The sequence below is a fragment of the Manis pentadactyla genome, chromosome 2 (genome assembly GCF_030020395.1).
Source record: "Manis pentadactyla isolate mManPen7 chromosome 2, mManPen7.hap1, whole genome shotgun sequence".
Taxonomy (NCBI): domain Eukaryota; kingdom Metazoa; phylum Chordata; class Mammalia; order Pholidota; family Manidae; genus Manis; species Manis pentadactyla.
In genome coordinates, this window is record NC_080020.1 from 169,806,612 (window position 1) to 169,826,946 (window position 20,335).

Sequence of the window (20,335 nt, forward strand, 5' to 3'; positions counted from 1 at the left end):
AGGATCATGAAATGGAGCCCGGAGCCTTGAAGGCATAACTGAGCCATAACATGAAACCTGGAATCATCTATATACCCTGATATGTTGCTCAGTAATAAAGAAAACATCCTTGTGCCTGCAATCAGTGTTAGTCAAGTTGCTACTATCTGCTCAGTGCAGTCCTAACTGGTATATCATTATAGTTGTAGAATGGGTACGTTTTGCTCCACATCTTTCAGGTTAAAAAGTATTACATTGCTTTAATTTTCTTAAACCAAATTAAATCATATTTTAAACAACTCTTCCTTGGCTGATAAGAGATAAATGTCCCACTCCGCCACAGACTCTTAGTGGGGAATGGTTTCTTCCTCACTGGGGTTTTATATTTGCCCCATGAGGACTTTCAATAGACAGAAACTTGGGCCCTATACACAGCCCTACCCCCTGCCATGATCTGCTCAACATGTCAAACTAAGGCCTATGTTCATTTTGAAAGCTTTCTACTTAGCTGGCTAATGTCTTATCTCTACTATCATTCACACAGACAGACCTGAGTTTTCTGGCTCTAGGCCAGATATCCTATGTCTGATTTTTAGGTCCAACCACGGGCAATTGCAAAGGCTTTACTTTTCAAGCCTCACAGGGAAAATAGCCCTCCCCGCACGGGTCAGGGTGAGGAGCCAGAGCCTTACAGTTTCTGAAGGGAGCTGCAGGCAAGGACTAAGAGCCCCTAGTTATCCACACCCTTACACATATCAGAATTCCTAGCCCAGCCCCTCTGTTTGGAGGCTTATCAGGGGCCCCAATGAAGATGCTCTTTCAGGAACTGTTGCCCAGACCACCTTATCAGGAATCCTTGAAAACACTTTGCTCTATTCCTAGCCCTTCCCCTTTGCCTCCCCCAAGCTCTCCAGGCCAAAAATGATGGGAGTCTTTTGACTGGGGATCTCCTAGGCAGTAAGACAAATATTGGCATGAATGCACCTGACATCCCCTGGTGCCACTGGGGAGCTGACACTTTCTCCTGCTCACCCTCACACTGTACCATCTCAACAAGTGATTAAAGGCTCAGCCGTTCCCTTCATTTGGCTTGTTGTCTTAATTTACTATTGCAACATCTGGCAGCTCTTCTCTCTCCAGCTCAGCTCAGCTCAGCTCTTGACAAGACCCAGAGGAGGTAGACAGCTGCAGATGGTATGTGTGGGAGAGCCAGGCCACAGGACCAGTCCTTAGGAAAACACCATCATTTGGGGGCCTATAGCTGTCTTTCAGTAACGCATTCTTTTGCATTTATATATTTTGGAACATTCTACTCCTAAAACTTGAATACTTAAAAGAAAGTTGTTCTCACAGTTGTGCCCTCAAATCCAGAGAAGTCACAGCTGTAAGGCACCATGTTTATCTGACTTTGAGGAGGAGGAGAACAGATGCCTTCTTTGGTGCTTACGTACAGTTGCAGAAATAAAGCAGAAATTAGTACCCATTGAATGATCCTGTGAAATTTATGATAGCCAAACGTACTTTCTGTGCTTTAATGTCTTCCTGGGCCTTCATATTCCCCTGTTGCTTAAGCCAGTGACTCTCTTACTTGAGTCTTACCTGCTGACTTGACTCTGCTTCCTACGTGCCAAATGTTCATGGAAGCAGGTTTGGGTCAGCTACCCCCTGTGATTCTTCTCTTCCCTTCCTTTTATCCTTTTTAAATGTTTGTGTTCTTTTTATTTTGGGGGTTTTGTCCTTTACTTTTTTGCTGGAAAGAGCTGTTTACCAACTCATGGCCAGACTGCTCTGTCACATAGTGTGAACTGATAATATGATGGGGCAATGGAGAACACACACCACACACAGACTTAGACACACAGTCAGGAAAGTGGATCTTGTGTCACTATTGTCTGCTTTACTCTTCCTGAAACTACCTTTATTGTCTGTGCCTTTCCCATGCATCTGTATCTCATAATGACTGAATTGGTGGGAAAAAGAGAAGGAAGGAGAGTGATGACATCAAAGCCATATGCTCTTCTAACATAGCCCCTTTTCTCCATTCAGGTGTTCCAGATTCTTTTTATATTTTATATTGTACTTTTTTCCAAGGCAAATAAATGAAGTTTAAAATATAAACATTTTTCCAAGAGAAAAACTGGGTTTTAAAAGGACAATATCAGAGGATTGTATGTCCTATGGGAAGTCATGATTGGTGGCTGTGGGTTTGAAACAAAGATAGAAAAGAGAATAATACAATAAATGGATGGGTAGCTATGTTTCTTTCTAAAATTCTGAGCTCTATAGTTTATTCTACTTATTTATAATCCCCAAGTTTGAAATGGAGAATAAAAGCAGTCTCTTAAAATATTCATTCTCACATAGTTTTCAGTATTTTAAAGAGGAAAAACATTTTTGGTTTGCTCCATTAACCTTCAACAATTAATTTTTCAATGTCTTAAGAACAGCTTCTGGATGCATCTGAAATTTTATAAAATATCAGACATATTATTGGGAACTGACAGCATAACACCAATAAATGGGAAACTATCTGTATTCTTCATTGCCTTCCTTTATGAATATGTAGATAAGATAGTGTCAAGTATCTCTTCTTAATTATTTTAGACAGATCAGAATTCCACTGTCAATTGTTCAAACTTTTGACATTTTCAGGTTGTGATTTTTGACTTGTAATAGCTCACAATTTCAGCTACAAATCCAAGAAAAAAAATCCAAAAAAAGCAACATCCTTTAAAACAAAGTGTCTCTAAATTTTTATTCACTAAATTTCCAACCAAATAAAAAACTGATTTTTTTTCTCCTTATTGGGGGAAGCCCTCAGAGGGTTTGCTGTCTCTTTGTAGACACACTGAGGAACATTGCTGATGAAAATGGAATGTGTGCTGCTTAGAAAAAATCTATGGGAATCAGATTTGTGATTTAAATCAAAAGAGAACAAATGAGAAAAAAAAAAACCACATTGCAGTGCTGCTTTTTTCAGGGTTCTTTCCATTCAAAGTGACACTGATTTCAATTAAGTTGTTACCAAGAGTACTCATTGGTCCACACATAAGCTATACTTATTTCAGGTGAGGGTGGATCCCAGGATTCAAATACATGACTAGCAAACGGTGTCATTTTTCTGCATCTCCCGTTCCTGATTCCCTAAGACATCTCCTCTTCATAATTACAAATGCAGCCCTTAGAGCTGCAATTTAACAAAGAACTTCTTGTTTCCTCACATGCACAGAGATCCTCTTTCCCAGCTTTGACGTCAATGTATCCACCTACTTGTCCATCCACCACACAGGCAAAAGAACACATGAAATCAAATGCATCAGTCAAGCCACAGCAATTCTGACTTGCTCAGCTTGAACCATGTGATCATTCTTAAAATTACAGTGTCTAAGTGGGGGAAGTATTATAATTTGAAGTTGGTCTGTGTGTTCTAGTGATTATTTCCTATCAAATTACCCAAAAGCCTAGTTATGAATAACAATAATTCATTTTGCTAACGGATTCTGTAGGTCAGTAATTCATACATGGCATGGTGAAGAAGTCTTGTCTGCTTCCCTGTGGGCTTGCTAGGGCATCTCAGAGGCAGGAATCTGGGATCATCTGAAGTATCCCCCACTCATTTGTCTCGTGGTTGATGCTAGATGGAGTTGAAGAATTTAGCAATAGAATAGACGGACTTCTTAGGCTTCTGTATCTGCTGTATGTGGTCCCCTCACTTGAAATCTCAGTATGAAAGCTTTGGGGTAGCCAGACTTTGTACATGTCCCCACAGAGCTCCAGAAACAGAGGGAGAGCCAGGTGGGAGATGTATTGCCTTTTTCTAACTTAGAGTCAGAAGTTACCTTGTGTTACAGTCTATCCATTATAACTGAGTCAGTAAGTCAGTCCATACATCAAGGACTCACATATTTTGACTTAAAGAATTTCAGGACATGTTTAAAACAACATCAATGTCCCTAATTTGGGAAAAGGTAGATGACATACTTTGATAGAAATTTTTATCAGATAGGAAAAAGATTAGTAACAAAAAAGGGGGTGTGTATGTGTTTGCTACCAGCATATGAGAAAGGAATAATTTAGTTAATAATTACAATCTATTCTAGTTTCAGGGGCCCAATATGCTGTAGGTATCATCTTATTACATTTCCTGTTAAAGTTCAAATGAAATTAACAATTACTTATATTTTCTCTGAATTATCACTGATACGCTCATTGTTAGACATTTTTACTAGTCTTTCCATTTATGAGTATTATTTTTGCATTTTTCCTTTTTCTATCAATTGGTTGGAATGGAATCTTTATGAAATATTTTTAAAGAAGGTAAATAAACTTCATATCTTCCTTGAGTCCTTTTTAATATGAGTGGCTTTTATCTTAAAAAATAGTAAGACTGCAAAGAAGATTATCTGGTTACAGGTTTTATTTTTTAACATTAATTTGCTGATGATGATCTTATTTATGCTTTTCTTACATTATTTTGAGTTTCAACAGGAAATGTGAGGAAATATGCCTTTTTTTTTTTTACTTTGCTTTTATAAATTTTATGGAATGACATTTCTCCCTGACTCCTATTTGTTTACAGTAGGTGTCTTCTTAGGCTTCTATATCTGCGGTATGTGGTGCCCTCACCTGACATCTTAGTATGAAAGCTTTAGGGTAGCCAAACTTTGTACATGTTCCCACAGAATGATGTTCCATGGCTTATACTGAAGTGAACCCTTGCATTACACATGCAATGCATTTTTTTTCGGTTTAGAAAACATATCCACCCTATAATTTTGGCTACACTTCTGCCCTATTTGTTCTGTTCTTTCAGTAATCACCAGTAATCTGCATTTTAAATTACCACTTTGCAACCTCCATAGAGACACTTGCATCTTTTATCTGCTGTTAATTTTCATCTTGTTCTGTGAATTCTAGGAAAGCTTTTTAAACTATTCCCCATACCACTTATCAATAACTTATTCTTCTGAGAATTCAAAACTATTTCTTGCACATTTTTCCAATCTGTGGAATAGCTTTTTCAGAATTAATATGTTTAAGTATTTGTGTATTGTTCGATATATTTGATTCTGCATCATATTGTCATGTCCTTCAAATTTTCAGAAATTATATGTTTCTCTTTTAATATAATTTGAATTCTAATCTCTCCAGCACTGCTTATCAAGTGATGGGATATGTTAATTACATCTCTATCCTTAAGACAGTGCCACCTGTCTGAATAATGTAGTTCATAGTAAGTTTTGAAATTGGGAAATGTGTGTCTTCCCACTTTGTTTTTATTTTTCATTATTGTGGACATTCTGGATCCTTTGAATTACCATATTAATTTTAGGGTTAGTTTATCAACTTCTGCAAAAAAAACCAAGTAGAATTTCAATAGAAATACATTGAATCTGCAAATTAATCTGGCACTTTTATCATCTTAACATTAAATCTTCCAATCTAGGTATATGGGATACCTTTCCATAAACTAATGCTTAATTTCTTTCAACAATGTTTTATAGTTTTTAATGTACAAGTCTTACACTTTTGCTAATTTTTTCCTATTTTATTCTTACATGTGTCCTTGTAAATGGAATTGTTTTCTTAATTTTATTTTGGATAACTCATTGCTACTATAGAGAAATACAATTGATATTTTATATTGATTTTCATATCCCACAATCTGCTAAACTCATTTACTATGTTTACTAGTTTTGTGCACATGTGTGTGAGTGTGGAATCCTTAGGAATTTCTGTATCCAATAGCATGTCATCTGTAAATATATATAATATTCTTTTACATTTGACAAGACATGCTCATATTTTCCTTTAGTCCATTAGACATACTTTAGTTCTTGGAAGATATTTAAAATACTGATATAAAGTCTTTTTCAAGGAAATCCAACATCCGGGTTTTTCTCAAGAATAGTTTCTCCATTTTTTTACTTTCCCCTATGTGTGTACTATACTCATAATTGTTTGTATGTCTCATAATCTTTGTTGAAAACTAGACATTTAAAATAATATAATGGGCAACTGGGGAAATAAGATTCTCCTTATCTTCAGGTTTGCTATTATTTTTGTTCTTGTCATTTTTTATTTGTAAATTTTCTGAACTAATCTGTAAAGACTTTATTCTGTATCATGTATTGCCACTGAAATCAAACTTTGGTTAACTTAGTGTTCAGGTAGTAATGGACAAACGCTTTCTTGAATGCCTTGATCTAGTAAGTCTCCAGAGTTTTCTCAGGGGTTTGTGTCTGTGTTGGGTGCCCCTTTAATGCTCCTTCAGTTTATAACTGGACCTTAGTCTTCCCTTTGGAGTTTCAAGATTAGCCAGAAGCAAGATATTAGGGCCTTCTCAGGTCTTCCTGGGTATATGAACAGCTCTGTACATGGCCTTCCAGACTCCCAGGAATTCATATGTCAGAGTTTTTCAAAGCCTTTTACGGACATCCCATTTCACAACTTTTTCTTTTAAGTTTTTGGGCATCCTCCCATTTGACCCAGCTATTACTGGCTCAGGCAGTAGTGATGTTAAATAATTGTGGCTGATGGTTTTTTAACAAGGACCCTGGAGTAAAGACTTCATGCTGAAGTGAATTCTGACTCAGATCAAGTAAAGACAAGCTGTGTAATTTGGATTTACAGGGAATTGCCAGCTCAAATAATACAAAATTTGTAGAAATGGGACTCTATGGAGCTCTGAAGGGGATAAAGAGGCACAGAAATCTCAGTCATAATGTAAGTTGGTGATGGGGTTGGAAGTGCAGCATGGAGGTTATAATCACTGCTTCTGTAATATCTCCTTACATTGACAGCCAGTAACTGCATTAGTTGGGGGTGAGGATTTAACAATGTGTGTAACTGTTGAACCACTTATGCTATATACTTGAAACCAATGTAACATTGCATATTAACTATACTTCAATTAAAAAACATTTAAAAGAATCTTACAGTTAAGTGTAATTATGTAATATTTATATCTATTTATTATTTAGATGACTTAATATACATTTACTGTTTATATATATTAAATATATATATTTAAAAGAGTAAATATATACTTTAAATAAAAAGGTAATTGATTGGCTTACATATGGAAAGTTAAGGGGCAAATTGGATTCAGTCAAATCTTAATTTCTACGTCCACATATCATCACACCTTTGGCTCTTTTTACTTCTGTGTTTTCTGTGATGCTTCTGGCATTTTTCTCCTCCATGAGTCACTTTCACCATTAAGATTGCTCCTAGGATGAGTAAAAAACATATATAGCAGTTCTTAAACTCCCATCCAGATGCCATCCCAGTTCTTCCAATATTCCACTGGCTCTTGAGGGGTTAGACAAACTTCTTCCCTCAATTCCCTAGTTAGATGCTCTAAAGCCACATGGCCTAAGCTGGGCCTTATGATCATTTCAGAACCGGATTCTGAGTTCTTCATGGAGGTAATGCTGAGTCATTCCCATAGAAACCTCTAAGTGGAGAGGGGGTGGGGATGCTGTTATGCAAAAGAAAACCTGTATGCTCTAGAGAGAATTCTAGCAAGTGAGTCTTGAGTAAGGGAGCGATGAATAACAAGTTTAGGACTAATATCCAGAACCCTTAATAGTGCTATGGACTCCTTCTAAAGTATATATATTTTTTATGCATTTATTTTTATGTTGCCCCACTCAGCATGTGTGGCTCCATTCCATCTGTTTTCTTCATGTGCTTATCCCAGTGCCTCTAGGTTTTGGCTCCTCCTGTGGCAACATTTCATATTCCAACAAATTCTTGGTTTCATTTACTGATATTGTGCACAGGGTATTTAGATGCTGTAGTATAACAGAAAGGCAAAAATGGAGAAGGAGCATTTCATTTTTGCCTGACACAGGTCTGTCTTACAAAGATATATTTAATGTTGTTTTCATATGCTGGTCTTTGTTATGGACAAACAAAAGCAAGAGCATATAGTTTGATGAAGTCTGTTCAACTGTGAAATTATCAGGGTCAAACTAAATGATACAGGTTGGTTGCCTCATTTAACTACATATTCAATTTGCCCTAGTGAGAGACTGAGAATCAATGAGGCAGACACTCTGGAGAACCCAACCAACGTGATACTGGAAATATCCCTGGTGAGGGAGTCAGGCCAATTTCAGAGTCCTAGGATGCATTATATTTTGTCTAGAGACATGGAACAAAATTGAGGATAGCTTCAGAGAAAGTATCCAAAAGAAATAAGTACAGGACTTGGAAATTTCTACTCTCTCACCTATGGGTGTCATATGGCAGAAAAGCACAAGAGATATTGTATTTGGGAGAAGGAAAGATTATTTAGAGAAAAAAATGCATAGCAACAAAAATAACTGTAGTAAACCTATCTGAGGCTCCTGAATAGCAAAGATCAGCATTTTGTCTAGGAAACTGAAGAAGTTTGTTTTTTATGATTAGTCTAAACTGCAAGTAATATTTGACTTGATATTTCAATGTCTAATATAAAAAGCATTAACATAGGTTGTCTTATCCCTCTTACAAAGTAGACAATAAATAAATATTTGTGCAAAGAGAATACAAAAAAATACATAAGCATGTCTTGGTACTGCAAATTTTCCATCTTGAGGAAAAAAGTTAAAATGTCATTAAGGTTCAGATTTTAAGCCTTAAATCATACTTTAAAATCCAGTTGGTAGATGTAAACTTCTAAATCCCAGAAATACTATTCCAGTGTTGTCAGGTCACCAGGAAACTTTCTAGAGAAACAAGCACATGAGGCTAGTACATACAATCAGATGTTTTCAATTCAAGTAATAGAAAATGTCAAAGCATTTTGTATTGAACAGCAGGCATATTAATAACTGCATATAAGACATGTAGAGACAGGACCTCACCAACTTAAGGAAGTTTACCCTTTAAATGAAACTTTCTTTGTTGACACCTGAGGATGTCAACAAAGACCCAGTTCTCATCTTTCTTTGCCATCTGAAGTGTGTTTGATTTATCTTGTCCTCAGATGAGACTAATGGTTGGTGCTGTGTACTGACACAACACAGGTGGATAAAGTCATTTTATATTAAAATTTTCTTTTCCCAAATGGCGAAGTATTGAAGTTAGCTGTGAAGTTAGCTAAATTTAGCCGAAGCCACACAAGGTGGAATTCACTGCTTAGTTGCCACATTACCAAAAACCCATGAAAATGCTCTGACCGTGCCCTCCAGTCATATAAACGAAAGTGAAACTAGGCAGCATTTGAATGAGACTTGTGTCCTGAATGCCCTGGTTCCTTGTGTACCTAGAAGGGATTCCTACAAGGTTAAGTTTGTTCTCTGTTAAGTCTGATCAGTTAGACTTCTCATCTACTGTGATACTAGAGGCCCAGGTCATTCTTAGAGGATCACATACTCAATTCTGCTGCACACGTTTTTGGTTGGTTAATTTTTCAAGCTGGCTCTTCTTGTTTTGTGGTTGGGACTAATTTTTTAAACGTCAAATTTGTGGGTGGAATTTAGTCTGCTTTGCTGATAGAAATTTTTACTTATTTTATAATTCTTGATGATTTTGTTAGAAATTTAGAAGACTAAGCTAGTAAGAAAAACATATTCTATTCTAACATTTTTACTCTCTACATGAGACCATGGACATCTTCATGTTTTAATGCATATAGATATTAAAGTATTAAAAACTTTATACATTTATTTAAAGTATTAAAAAGTATTTGCCTCAAAATAAACATTTTGATCTGCTTTTCCTTAACTTTCTTCATGGAAAAAAATGAACTGTCACTGATCATAACAGTGTAGGATATGTAATCATTGCTATTAATACAATTCATTAAGATGAAAAAATAACAAATTACTTTTAATGAGTCTTCCAGACATAAATTTGTTTCAATCTACAAACTCATTTATATCTTTGTGGTCTACCCAAATTAAATTAGCATTTTCTGGTGTTCTTAGAAGTGCTCTTTCTTTGTAAAGTAATAAACATAGCACATAGATCAAAACAATTTTTTTACAATCAACTTTTATAGCACTTGCAGGAAATTATTAATACTTCTGGCAAACTTTTAAAATTATTACTCTTTTGTGTCCAAGTGGGTAAACTCAGCCATTTCTTTGTGATGATGTGGATTAGAACCATGAAAAGCCACAGGTCTAAAGGATCAACATATTACATATAAAATATTCCAAGTATTAATTTTATTCAAAATATTGCAGGTATCATGACATTTGTGTACATATAATGTTAAAAACTGTAAACTCTAGAGTCAAACTACTTGGATTGGAATTCTGGTTCAGGCACTTTCCAGATATTGACAAGTAACCTAAAGCTTTTATGCCTTAGTTCCTTATTTGCAAAAGAGTAATAACAGTACTTTCCTGATGAGTGATTATTTCAATTGAATATTATAACGTAGGCAAAATACTCATTAAAGTCATAGCAATTCAAATTACTTAGCAAAATATTTATTTCCTTATTTCAAACCTATATATTTATCAAATATATGTTTGGTGTCTTCCCTCAATTCCTGAGACAGAACTTCTAAAACCCGTTAATTTCCTGAGTGATAGGGCTTCTACAAGGATCTTTTGTTCTCATATTTGGTCGTCACTGACTCCAGTTCCAGATACAGAGATCCTAAATCCTTTGGAATTTCCCGGGTGTTAGGAAAGTCTTTTATTCTGATGAGGCAACTCTTGATGGGTTACTAGATGGCTTCAGAAGGGAGCTAGTCTCCAGAGAAATCAAGCCACAGTGAGAAGGTTGGGACTTTCAGCTCCACTCCCCATTCTCCGGGGAGGGGAGAGCAGCTAGAATTTTGTGAATAATCCATCATGCCTATGTAATGAAGCCTCTGTAAAAATCCCGGAACTGCAGTTTTCCAGTGCTTCTGGGTTGTGCACATGGGAGGGTGATACACCCTGACTCCACAGGGCCTCTACCAGACCTCACCCTGTGTACCTTTTCATATTCTGTTCATCTGTATCCTTCATCATATCTTGTATAATAAACTGGTAAATATAATCAAATGTTTGCCTGAGTTTGGTGTGTTGTTACAGCAAATATTGAACATGACATGGAGGTTGTGAGAACTTCCACTTAATACCTGGTTGAGTGTAAGTGGGTATAAGAGACTTGTGACTGTTGTCTGTAGTGGGGGTCAGTCCAGCAGGACCTGTGGGTTAGTGTCATGTTGGAATTATAGGATGCTCTGTTGGTGTCTGGAGAGTTGGGGAACTGGTTTGTGTGGGAAAAGAGTTTATACATTTGGTATAAGAAGTGGTTTTTAAAAAATATATTTATTGAAGTATAGTTAGTATATAACGTTAAACTGGTTTAAAGACAGCATAGTGATTTGACAGTTCTATAAATTATTAAACCCCAACTAGTGTAGTTACTGTCAAAATAGAAAAATATTCCAGAATTACTGACTATATTCTCTACACTGTACTTTCATCCCCATGACTAATTTATATTATGACTGAGATTTTGTGCCTCTTTATCCCTTTCATCTATTTTACCCCACACCCCACACCCTCCACCATGGTAACCACCATCACTTCTCAGTGTCTATGAGTCTGTTGTTGTTTTGTTCATTTTGTTTTGTTTTGTTTTTAGATGCCATATATAAGTGAAATCATATGGTATTTGTCTTTCTCCACCTGGCTTATTTCACTTAGCATAATACCCTATAAGTTCATCCATGTTGTCACAAATGGCAGGGTTTATTTCTTTCTTATGGCTGAATAATATTCCATTGTATGTATGTACCACCTTTTTATCCACTTACCTATTGACAGATACTTTGGTTGCTGCCTTATCTTGGCTATTGTAAATAATACTGCAAGAAACATTGGGGTACATATATCTTTACAAATCATAGATTTCATTTTCCTAAGGTAAGTTCTAGAAGTGCAGTTACTGGGTTATAAGGTATTTCTATTTTTAGTTTTTTGAGGAACCTCCATACTGCTTTCCACAGCAGGTACACCAATTTCCATTCCCATCAACAGTGTAGGAGTGTTCCCCTTTCTCCACATCCTTGCCAGCACTTGTTATTTCTTGGCTTTTGGCTAATGACTATTCTAACTGGTGTGAGATGATATTTCACTGTGGTTTTGATTTGCATTTCCCTGATAATTAGTGATGTGAAGCATCTTTTCATGTGCCTGTTGACCATCTGTATTTCTTCTTTGGAAAAAAGCCTATACATTGGTGTCAGAAGTGTTCTGAGTGTAGCAGAAACAAGATTTTCTTTTAACCTGTACATGTAAAATATATCCTTCCAGAAGATGATAGCCATTACCATATTTTGCTAGCTTTATTAGTAGTTTTTGTATATTCTCTTTAACATTCATTTGAATTTCCTTGTTTTCTCATGCCTGCTTATATTTTAAGATATTTTTTTCCTTATGTCTGTCTTATTCTTCTCATAGATTCTGCTTTAACCACTTTTGATGTAGCACTGTGCAGTTTATTTTGCTTTTTAATACAAACTGAAAAAAGGCATATGTTCTGAGAAGCAAAATATGATGTGAGGTAGAAGAGCATGCAAACCATGTGTATAATTTGTTTGCAGTAGTAAATCTGAAGGAATAATTCTCTGTGTAATAGTGTGCAGTTCAGTGACATGTCCAATCAGAGATTAAGATGTTGTACACCAGTACCTTTGAACATTTTGCTTCAAGATGTGTTTCCTGCTAATTCTCTTTTTTTCTGGTTTTGTTTTACTTTTAGGTTGAAAAGACTATCAAATTTATTCTTTCCAAATCCTCATCCATTTCTGATGAGTACTTAGTGTTAAGAATTATGTGAAGGACTTGACCTTTTACCTAATGGGAAAACTGATAATTTGTCTTGACACAGGGTCATAAATTCTAGCAGATGATATGCGATCCTTGGTTCAAAGACAAAATACTTTATTACTCATGGCACAGAGGCAGCATGAGCTTAGTGCACCCATCTGTTCCCTTTGTCCCCCAGATCTTACCAGGATGATGTGGAAAAGCCTATTCTTGGTGTTGCACACTCTGGACTGTGTCACACTGAGGCACCTTAAACTTTTAAAGGGTGCTGCTAGCCGATACGTGCAGCCATTGGCCCCAGGGAGGGAGATGTTGTCATTATAATGCAGATAACAACAAAGCTTCCCCCTTCTTCAGGGGGACACATTTGATCTATCTTCCAAGGCTATTTACTGTAAAAAATTATTGAAAAGATACTCAGGACAAAGACTGTCACTTAGACAGTCTTTGAATATAAGAAACACATAAAGAATTGTGTCCTTATTCTCAGGTAATCAATAGGATGTCCATTACATGTAATAGATTTACAAAATCATTTCTGCGAATTAAAGACTTAAATACGAACAGCAACATTTTCATAATATAATGAGAATGCCTTGTCATGCTAGGCTGGGAAGGATTTGTAAAATGATGCACTAAAATTAGTTACATGAATGGTCAATTTAACTACATTTACAAAATTGTGTGTGTGCAAAAATCTTTAAAATGTCACTACTGGGAAAAATATCTGTGAAACACTCAATTTCTAAAGACTTTTGGAGAGATTTATAAATCAATAATAAAATGAAAAAAGAAAACCAATAGAAAATTTGTACAACACTTGAACAGGCATTTCATAGAAAAAGAAACATAAATGACTAATTAACTTCTCAGAAGATGTTGACAATAGATGTCAGGAAATGTATGCTAGAACCAGCTTTACAGCACTATGTTAGATATACCTGGTACATCAAAATGAAAATAAATATGCTTTCAAAGACATATAGCTATAGATCTTGTATATATGCTTGTGGAATAGGAATTTTTATGATCATACTGAAAACAATTTGCATTATACAAATAAAATTGAAATTATGCACATAAAACAATGCAGAAATCCCACTTCTAGATATTCACTCTAATTACTCAAAAGGAAAGATGCTCATGACAGCATTTTTTAGTAATAACAAAAGCAGTGTACAACACAATTTTTTATGAGAATGAACAAGCCTGAAGTTTGATATATCTAAAAATAACTGTATTAGTAAAAAGAAATGAATGATAACTCTATTCATCAACATAAAGTCATGTGTTAATAGCAAATTCACAGCTATAGAATACATACTGGGTTTCCATTTATATGAAATTCCAGTCTTACAAAACTAAACAGTGTATTGCCACAAATACATGGAAAAATAGCCATTAAAAATCAAGCAAAATAAAAATAGGGTAAATGAGATATAACTGTGAAAGCAGCATAGATGAAAGTAGTGAATCAAATTATGAAATATAATGATATTATATTTGAAACAATGAAAACCTAGTGAAACATGTACATCACTAGACATATACCTATAATTACAAAATTAGCACAAGAAGAAATAGAAGTATTTAATAGATAAAAATATTGATTGAAAATTTTAAAATAATGGACAGTCTTTACTAGCTACTCAAATGAATATTTAAATACCTTTTTTCTTGAGAAAAGTAATTTCTAATTAGAGAATTAATTATATTTTCAGACATCCTTTGTGCAGTGATAAAAAAAGGACAGTTGTTATGTTTACAAGTGTCAGAAAACAAGCATTTTTTATTGTTGGTAGGACACCCTTATTTCACAAAAATTTCTAGAACATTAGTTGGTTAATATATCAAAACCATCAATGTGTGCACCAGAATTTTCCTTTCATAAATTTGTATACCAATGAACAATTACTTAAAAATTGTAACATATAACTGACAATTACTGTATTGTTTTATACAGCACCAAAATCTAGAACATATGCAAAAAAATTGTAAATAAATGTTGATGCAGCCTTAAAATAGAAGTTTTCGTCCTTTTAAAAATGTATACAGTTAGACATAGTTTGGCACTCAAAAAATTCAGAAAAGTTGCTGGTATACACAACCAGTGTGTCTGTAACAGAGGCCAGAAATCCAGAGGAAAGCATTTAAACATGCAATTCACAGAAGAGAGCATCCTGCTGTGCTCTCTTCTTAGATATGTATCACTAATATGTTCGTTCTATCTACTCTTAAATGATGATATGCAAAACTAAGACATAGTGAGATAACATTTTGTACAGTCAGGTTGGAGGAAAAGAAGAAAATTGCATATTAAAAAGTTAAAACGTCTATGGAGATATGGATATAGGCTTCCTAGTAGTCATGGAAATTTAAATTAATCCCCTTAAGAAGGTAATTTAATAATAGCTATTAAAATAAACATAACACCAGATCCAGTAATGCCGTTTATCGGATTCTACAATTTCATATGTGCACAATCAAATAAGTACAATAATATTCATTTAGGAATTGCCTTAAATAGTCAGAAATAAACAAATTGAATATCTGTCTAGAGAGGAAAGTTTCCATGGAATTAGCATTTTTATGTTGTGATGTACAAAGCAGCTGTTTGAAGGTGTAAGTTAAGCCTTTATACACTAACTTGGTGAAATCTTCCAAACAAATTTTTTAAGGCAAATTAATAGGTATATACTATAATTTACCACCAATACTTGTTTATTTACTTATTTTTACAAAGAGTAGTTTAAGAAAGTAAAGTACACACTCAAGAAGAGAGTGCAGGCATGCTGCCGAGGTGAGCAGCAGAGTACAGAGGTTCAGTTGGGTACCACCAATATTTATAAAGCGTCTGCACTCTCAGTATCTTCTTATACATTCACATATACATATATGAGCATTTATGTATTAATTCACACTCATATATGTGTACACACATTTGTAAAAGATATAAAACATACAATTCTGTATCCTACATTAGGAATGTCTTTGTAACTTACTTTTAAGAACTCTTTCATATGATCCAGGTTGCCAATCAGCAAATAAAAGTATGCTCTCCATTTTTCTTTAAATAATGAACAGTTGTTTATGGCAGATTGAAAACTCACTAGTAGAAAGGTAATTTCTCATGACTATGTACTTCTTTTCTTACCATTTGAGTTTTGCTTAGCAAGGTTCATTGTGATTGTTTCCCAAACTGTTCCTACAAAATCATTTAGTTCATTATGCTTTACTTTTGGTTGGACTTATCTAATTTAATTTTACACAAATCAATAAAATATGAGTGCAAAAGAAAATATTTCCATAAAAACTGAATTTAAATTTTAAAAAGCCCAAAATGCCCCATAACAAACTTTGTAAAACACTATTTTCACTCAAATTGCTTTGCAATTATTTTAAAGAATTTTCATCCAGTTTAAAGACATCAAACCTGGAAATTATACACAATGCATTACAGGTGATATTATGGAAAAACAATATATAGGTCTCCAATCAGATAATATGAATATGCATGTATGTTGAATGTATGAATATTTTAGGGCTTAGATTAAGTTAATAGGAACTAAGGTATGTATGACTCTCATTATAATCCAAGAATTAATCAAATATGTCAAATAACTGACAACACAACACTGCACAGAGAAAAGTTCTTTAAACATGTATTTCTACCCTCTAAAATGAGTAGAAAATCACCTGTAGATATGTATCATAGTTAATAAGAATGGATACATTAGGGAGACTAGTTGGGGGCAAACGAACTGGGAGTTATGGTCAAAATGTATTTTAGCAATATCTGAATATTTTGTTGCATTGTGAAAGAATTCTATTTTCATCTATTTGTATACAATTAAAATTAATTTTTAAAAAAAGGAGTAAGAAAAAATGACATTTGAATGCACAGAACTTTGCTTTGCATTTCTAGTTGCAAACCAATCTTCTTACTAAAGTCCCAGGGAAAGCAAATCATATCATTTGAAGTCCTTACCTAGAATTGTAGTATACTGAAATATAACTTTTCCAAAATAGCAATAGAAACATTTAGCCTTTGCTGGTAATCACATAGATGGTGGGATACAGACATCTGTAGAATTTGACATGTTAGGAGGAATTAGGTTATCTAACGTATTTCTACTTCATTAAATAAAACAGTACCTGAGATACAGTGGAGCATCTCTCTTCATGTACAATGAAATACCATTTCCCTGTCTTTTCATGTTACTGTTTTTGGTGTATGCATTTGGCTTATAGAGGGAATTGACAAGGGATTACTGGGCTATCCATATTTCTTAGAATTCCTTTGGTTTCTTTCTACATTTGAAATAAACTTTGGTTTAAATGGACAGCATGACTTCTTGGGACTGTCAGTGCCCCTGCTTAATTAGTAGTAAATGTAATGGGCTTACCTCAAAGAAGAAGCCTTGCATTTTAATTCTGTGTTGGGCCCAGCAACCTGTATCCTTTGAGTTTCACTGAATTCCCACAAATCCTGAGTCCACTGGAAATCTGTGGTCATGGGACATTTCAAATACTATATGCTAGGGACTGCAGAACATATGTCATAAATAATTTCTCTATGAATATGGATGTCCCATCAGACATTATATACAAAAATACAAGTTTGAATATAAAATTATTACAAAATTCAAGATTGTGATAGAAGAGCATTAAACCAATCATAGGGCCCTGGGTTACTACACAGTGTGAACACTGGTCCTGTCATCTGTAGTTACTGTTCCACTTCTGAGATAGTCTTCCTTGTTCATGATCTTTCTGGATCATATAGAAAGTGAATATTGGGAAATTTATCCTTCTTGAGGGCTGCATTATTAATGCAATCCTCCTGCAAGGGAATTTAGAGGGCCTGAGAGTTTTTTGATATTTAAACACTTGAACTATCTTTGGATAAGGTTAGTTATAGTATAATTCCCTCAAAAAATGAAGTAGACCTCTGAACTACTTGCTTACAGTCAGTTTCACAAACTAGTAAGTGTAACTAAATCTCTTTCCTAGATACAGCTCTTACCTCAAACTTTTTTCTTTACTTCCTTTCTCATAGTCCTAAAATAAGTGGTGGCTATTTGAAGCAACTGGTTTGGGTGGGAAGGCAAACCCTCAATCTGACTTTTACTAATGGGCTAAATTTCTATCATTAGTTGAGAAGTACTAAAGGAATTTTGTCATTAAAGCCTTTTTTTTAAAAAAAAAAACAGAAAACAAATTTCCTGATGTACGAGTCCAGAAGCATTGAGCTCTCCCATCTCTTCAAGGCACACATTTCTATACTCTTTCATTTCTTTTATGTTTGAAACTACCAGATTCTAACCCAAGCTCATATCATATGTAGCAGTTTGAGAAATGCAGCTAATAGAATTACTGATTCTCACTAACTCAGTAGCTGCTTCCAGTCTCTCCTTTTGGTTAACTTTAGAAAACCTCTCAGACAGCTGCATGACCTCAGTGTTTCACACTGCACTCCGGAGATTTGTGTGTCTATGTGTATTTTATTATTCAGGGAATTGTTGTTGGGGTTGCAAATACATGTTTATTAGATTTTTTTTCCTAGTAATATTTAAAAATATTAAGAAGAAAGGCTCTTACATTGGTCTCTCATCTTCTTATATCCAGTTTTGCTGTTAAAATTATATGTAACATTATTCTTTTCCTATGCGGCTGATTTTCTCTTTCTGTCATAACCTTCTTTTTTCTTAAGTGACGTTATAATATGTTTAGGGTGTATCATTTATTTTAGGCTTTAAATCTACTTTTCAATTTTCTTTAATAATAGGAAATACATTGTCCTCATTTTTCCAACCATATCCCTACTTGAACTTTTAAAAAAATCTCTTTGTGGATGATCTGTTAGCTGTCCACTCTAGCCCTACTAGTGCTTTCTTCAAAAGAATAAGCCAACGAACAAAAATTCCACCAATGTGTATTTGGCTATGGTTGAATAGAACGTTCTATAAGTGGGAATTAGGTCAATTTGGTCAATAATATTGTGCATATATTCTATATCCTTGCTGATTTTCCATCTAGTCATTCTGTCAGTTAAAGAAAGACTCAAGTGGCCAAGGGTAATTTTGGCTTTGTTTATTTTTCATTTCATTTTGGTCACTAATTTAGTCTTCTCTATTGAAGTTCTTCTGGTAGGTGCATAGTTATTTAAGATTGTTAATGTTCTTGAAGAATTGACCCTTTTTATCATAAATACTTCCTTTCACTAGTTATTTTCCTTGTCCAAATTCTACTTTTTGATCATATTTATACAACCATTCAAGCTTTTTAAAAACTTACATTAGTGTGGTATGTCTTTTTATATCCTTTTTGTCTTTTTTACCCATTGACATATTTATTTTTAAAGCAGATTTATTATTGGTACATAAATTTGAGGTCCTTAAAGCTAATCTGATATACTGCCTTTTAATTGATATGTTTAGACCATTTATATGTAATGTAATTCTTGATATGGCTAGATTTAGATATATTTTATTCTTTGTTTTGTATATATCTCCTTTGTTTTTGTCTGTTTATAGTTCCCTGCATTCTTTTAGATTCTTTGAAGTTTCTTTAGTATTTCATTTTATCTTCTTATTGGATATTTGAATTATATCTTTGAAAAAATTTTAGTGGATCTAGGGGATTAAACTGTACATGCCTAATACTTCACAAACTACATAAAGCTAGTATTATACCAATTCAGATAACATTTAGAAACATTACTCACATACAATTCTCTTTTTCCTCCTCCCTTTATGTTGAAGTTGTATTTTCTATAACTGTATACATTGAAAACCTCATAAAATGTTATTATAATTTTTGCTTTGACTAGTCACACATATACTTTGAAATTAAAAGGAGAGACATTATTTATCCTATTTTCCCAAATATTTACCATTTCTGCTGCTCTTCATATATTCCTGAAGTTGCAGATTTCCTTCTGCGCATTTCCCTTTAACCTGTAGAAATCTCTTCAGTATTTCCTTTAGAGCTGGTTTGTTCATGACAACTTCTCTCAGTTTTCTTTATATGAGAATGTCTTAATTGTGCTGTCATACTTTCCCTGGATTTAAAATTCTGGGTTGATAGTTCCTTTATTTCAACATTTTAAGATATTTTTCCATGCTTTTTTGTTCTCCAGCTTCCAGAATTTTTGATGAGAAGTCTGTAGCAATTAAATTGTTCTTCTGTATAATAGGTCTATATGTTCATTTTCTCTCTCTTTATTCAAGATTTTTTGTCTTTGTTTTCAGCAATTTAGCATAATTTGTCTAAGTTGTGTGTTGTTCTTTGTAGTCTATTTGAAATTTGATGGGCTCCATGATTCTATAATTTCATGTCCTTCAGCAAATTTGAGAAGTTTCTACCCATTATTTTTTCACATATTTTCTAAGCACTGAACTCTTCTTCATCTCCTTTTGGTACTCCAATGACAGAAGTAATTAGATGTTGCCCCACCAAACCCTGGAGGTCTGTTAATTGTTTGTCAATCTTTTGTTCTCTTCAGTTTTAGTGAATCCTATTTATCTATCCTCAAGCCCACTGATTCTTTCCTTTCTCATTTCCATTCTATTACTAAGCCCATC